Here is a 5,460-nt window from a genome sequence, read left to right on the forward strand (position 1 = left end):
CCAAGCTCCGGGTTTCAGGCATCTGGAGAACAAGCAAAATTCATCACAATTAATGCTTCGGCAGCAATTCCCCCTCCAAGAGGCAGCTTTACAAACGTTAATCAAAGGGGCCTTACAGCACTGCTGGGAAAGAGCAGGATGGCATCCCTCTGCCTCCGAGACCTGCAGATGGGGAAATGCAGGCATGGCATCCCATGAGGGTACGCTTTATCCAAAGTACCTACGTTTTTAAAGTTATCGTTTTAAAGCATTTTAATCAGATCTGGTATGCCTTTTGAGGTCTATGCCAGCAGAAGGGCGAGACAGCCGACGGGAAGTCAGGTGATTTGGCGAACAGGCCTGGCTCCGGGCACAGCTTCCGAAGGAAAAAAACACACTTTTTTTTTTTTTTAATGAATTAACCGATTATTCCAGATTCAAACAATGGAGCGAGAAATGGCTGAGGTTTATTGCTCAGGTATTTCTGAGAGCCAGAATCCTCCGAATGTGATGCTTCACGCAGCCTGTGTCTGCCACAGAGCCTTTGAGGTGGGACCGCGGTGATCCCGTCGCTGATTGAGGCATCCTCCCACACCCCACAGCCTCTGTGCAACCCACAGCCTTGCTGTCCAACTGCTTCTCAGCACAAATATCCTGGGGGGGCTGTTGGATGCTTCAGCATCTCCCCAGGCTGTTTGTCAGGAGCTGGAATGTTTTTTGTCTGCGTCTTGAGGACTGGGGAGGCAGCCTGGGGAAAGAGGGATTTGAGTCTCAGTTTTGCTTCTATTCAGCACATTCTTTTTTTTTTTTGCCTGCTCTCATTAATTACTTCCTCATGTGCTGGTTCCCTGGTTCCTGCCTGAGAAACACTGGGGATTCCTGAGGTTTTGACAGAGAGGACTCTGGAAAAGGTTAAAATCCTGATTTTAACCAAGGTGATCCCAGAGAGCTTCGGTTGACAAAGTCGCTGCAGCCTGGCACTTCTCTACCACTGTAACAAAGTTAGTTACGGATTTAGCTCCATCTTCCTGTACCAGACCCAGGGCCAGAGGAACAGAGCAAAAGGGTTTGCTGCTCTGCCAATGTTTGTGCTGCGTGGCCTGCTAGTGAAATCCCCACAGGCCATGAGCTGACTCCACGTCCCGGCAGTCAGGGACAAAATCCTCCCTTTTGGTCCTGCTCTTCCACATCCAAACAGCACCAGGGCCCCCCTCAGCTTCAGCTGCTCTCCTAAGATGTTCTCTAGGTTTCAGGAGAAGCTAAACAACTGCAGGAGCCCAAGGAGGGAAGGGCACTCATCATAAACAGCCCAAAGAACAAGGGGACATGGGGATTAGATTACAAACCTAGTTTGGATAGTTACCTGCCATTCTCTTTTGCATTTTTTTCTGTTAAATGTGCCCTTTTTCTTTGCCTTCCGTGAGCATATTGCTACAACTTCCCACATCCCAAAAGGTGCACAGCCACCAGGCATGAGTGTTTTCACGGGGACACAGAGGAGAAGCCCCCTGAGCTAAACAAACTGACCAGAGGTGACAGCTCTCTTCAAATCTGCCTCAAACCCCTTTGTTTCTCTGGGATTATCTGATCATCTCCTTTTGCTTTCTTTAATCTGATGGGCGATCGCATCTGATGATAGCTTTAAAATAATAATCTGGACAAAACAAGCAGTTCCCATCGGGACTGTAGGTACTTTAAAAAAATGCCACTTTTCCCCCCGTAGAGCAAGCCGTGAGTATTAACCATCTGCACAAACGCTGCAGTCCTGGAAAGCTCCATCATTTTAATCAGAGCTTTGGAGGCAATAGCAGGCATTTAATCGGCTGTGGGAGTGTTTTCAACCAGGTTATATAAATGCTGTCAAGAAACCAAGCGTCTACAAAAGACGCCTGGAAGAAATGTACCTTAGTGCTAGGAGGAGACAGGGGGGAGGCTTTATTGCTCGGGGGCTGCAGTTTCACATCAGTATTTACAAACCTACTGATCAAACTGGCAATGGCCACGATCCTTTCAACATGACTAAGCAGGACACCATAACCTGCAGCCTTTACCGGTCTTGCAGTGACATCCAGGGATCTGGTGCCCAAATATTGGAGGGCGCAGGCTGAGCGGTGTATGAGAAATGATGGGCACAAAGGTTTAACAAATCAAGTGTGCATCTGCGTACGTACGTGCATGAATTTCCAGCGGTAGAAGTGCCTGCATGCCATGCATGTCCTGGAGGTGCAGCCCTGGATTATCTTCCCCAATCTATGTGTGTGTACCTTGAGCCACCTCCCAGCTTAAAAGTAAGGGTATGAAATCTGAGGAAAACCCGAAGCTCTCACAGCCCTGCCAGACCCTGGTACAAGAGCTGAGCCAGCTGTGGGCATGGCCATAACATTAGGGAAAGTGAATGAGGGGAACATAAACCTGACTTTTTGAGGTTTGAGGTCAAACTCATCATCTAGAAGAATATTCCACAGAAAGTGGAGCTCCAGGAGAGCTAGAATTACATCCATGAACTACCAGAAGATGCATCAACGCAGGCAGCAGGCCACACAAGCATAAAGCTTCCACCCACCTGAAAAGGCTGTTGGCAACCTCTAGCCCACAGCACATATTTTAAGCAGAGGGCAATCAAAGCACAGAGCTGATAAGCTCCTTGAGGCCCTGAACGATCACACCTCAACCCCAGTTTAGTGTACAGCAGCATTCCTGGTCCACCAGTAAGACCACAGCCCTCCAGCTTCATTTTTTTCTAGCAAGAAGCACCCATCAATACCCTAGCAGGAAATAATTGGTGTCTGCATATTTTGGCATGTTGCTTGCTACTTTTTTTAAAAAAAATCAGCTCTCAGCATCAAAGGATTATTGGAGAAAGTCAGTATTCTTTCAAAAAATCTATATTGCAAGTGTTTACAGTGAAAATAAAGATACACAACATGAACTGTTGCATCTTAATTCCTTTGGAAAAGGAAAGCAGCTTTTAACTCGACATCCTCTTTCACAGTTCGGACTGGTTCCTGCGAAAAGGGCCCCTGGCCTTGAGTGAGAGGAAGCTTCACTGAACCTGGCATTCGGGTTCCTTTTTAAGCAAAACCAAGGCTTGTTTTGCGAGGATTGGTTTCACAGGGATGAAACAAGAAGGGGCAAAGAGCATATCCTCTCTAGGAAGTGCATCATAGTACGGTTAGAGCCCTGTGACTGTCGCTGCTTTGTTTTGTGTCTGCAGTGCTCAAGAAGTGGTGTTGCACCAAGTCTCTCTTGCCTTACCAAGGTGCTGACAGCATCTATATGCAAGCCAGGGAACATTCCAGCTCTCGAAGGTAATAGAAATGCAGTTTGCCAGAAAACAATAGCAAGCTGGCAAAGGGGTTTTGTTTGTTTTTGTAGGTGCTGCTAACCTCGCCTCCCTGCCTCCCTCACGGGGCTCTGCCATCAGCCTTCCTTTCCCCATGGGACAAAGACACATTGTGCTGCTAAACCCTCCGGGGCTGCCAGGGCTGGCCCAAAGCTCTGCAGCTTCACGTCTTTGGGGCCCAGCTGATGGTGTAACATAGAGCATCCTCTGAGGGCTTGTGAATCGGGTATTTGCTTTTGCAAATTTTATTGTGCCCAAGTTATCCTGCACATAGATCATGGGAACGTGATCCAAGTGTTTTTGGCAGGAAAACACCTTGTTGAGTCTGAAGTCCACATTGCAGCGCAGTGAGAAGAGGATTTCAACAACTGTTCCCCTGTGGCTGGCTGGGAATCCTTCTAAGGCGACTGTCTTCAGCAGCCTCCTTCCAGGTGTACACCCCCAGCTGGCATGGGATGGGTGTTTAATAGCAGGAATTCAACAGGAGATCAACCAAGACATGGGGCGATAGAAATGGAAATCAGCTCCTGTTCTATATTAAGCTGTCAAAAAATCTCTCCATGGCCAACAATCAAGTTGACACTAAACTAGTTATGGAAAGACCTCTCAATATGAAAAATTGTTACCTGTCTGTATTTCCAGCTCTGCTTGTCTGACCAGCCCAGAAGTCTCAAAGTATTATTGCCCATTTGCCTCCCTGCACAAATACCAGAGGCCGTCTTTGGAGATAAAATCAGCAGAAGTGCCTGTTACTCTCATAGATCCTGTGGCTGTACACACAAACAGCCAATTTGGCATGCAGGCACTCAGCTCTTGCACGAAAATGCATGTTCTAGCCAGCACTGCCTGCAAACTCAACCTCAAGGAGCAATTACAGTCACATAAACTCTCTTTCTTATGTAACACTAAGTAACAAACCTCATGGAAAGTGACTCTGCAGGCTCTGTTTATGTGATTTAGAAAATGGAAAAGCCCCTTTGGGGCAAACAAATTCAAGCCCCTCTTCTCCAGACAACTGGACTGTTAATGGTTAGCTTGACAGCGCACTGCCCAGCACCCTGAGGAACACAGCGCTGGACAGGGATCCTGATACTCAAGCTTTTTCTCTTTGAAACCCTTCCAGTTACTCCCCTATTTCCTTGTTCCTTGCTTATTTACCCGCTCAGGCAGTAGCGTCCCCTCTGACAAGTCTCCCAGTGTCTGCAGCAGCACGAGGATTTCATGGCCTGGGTTTCCAGCTGCTGCATGAGCAGAGCCAGCAGTTGCACATTTGCAAAGATCTCTAAACCTGGACTTGCAACGGGCTCCAAGCCTTCGTTAAAGACTGGAAAGGCGTTGTTGCTTTGCCTGTGTTTACTTTTTAAAACGGACATGGTTTTAAGAAAGGATTTGGCAACATTTGCAGCAAGAGAACTATTTCATACAGGGATTGTGTACACGGCATACTCAATACAAGCAGAGAGGCAGAAGGACCTCGTTCCCCTTGGTGCAGGGAGGTTCAATGCCAAACACTCATTTACAGCCACACGGAACTTGACCTCAGGTACATGAATAAGTTGCTTAAGTAATTGCAGCAGCAGGGAAAAAAAAAAAAAAAAAAAAAAAAGGTTTAGTTTCCTTCTCTGCTCTGTGGCTGGGAAAACAAAGCAAGGGCTGGATACATCACTGGTGTAATCCCACTGACTTCACTGCAGTCACACTCGGGATCACTTTGGGATATCGAAGGCTACATTAATGCTGCAAGATGCTGCACTCACAGGCTTTCCCAAGCATTAGCATTCTGATGTGGTAGAAATTCATGCCATAATAGAGCACTGAGAACCTTAAGATAATAAAAAGGCAAAGCTGCCTGCTGTTACCATTGCTAGCTAATTATAGCAGCACGGACAGACTTCCCTTACACAATTCCATATGCCATATTCAGCCAGCATGACAAATTAACTGTGTTAAAGAGGAAAGGCTGAGAAAACATTGCTGATTTTGAAATCCTCTAACGCTAAGGTTAGAAATAGAGGGAGCAACTGAATGACCATTTGCCTGTTTTTATCATCTAGCCCTCCCTCTCATCTGTAGGCACGCATCTGCTGACGTGGGAGGGATGGAAGGCAGGGGAAGAACTCACCATTTGGCAATTCATT

Source organism: Aythya marila (genome assembly GCF_965140915.1).
Source record: "Aythya marila genome assembly, chromosome: 21".
Classification (NCBI taxonomy): Eukaryota; Metazoa; Chordata; class Aves; order Anseriformes; family Anatidae; genus Aythya; species Aythya marila.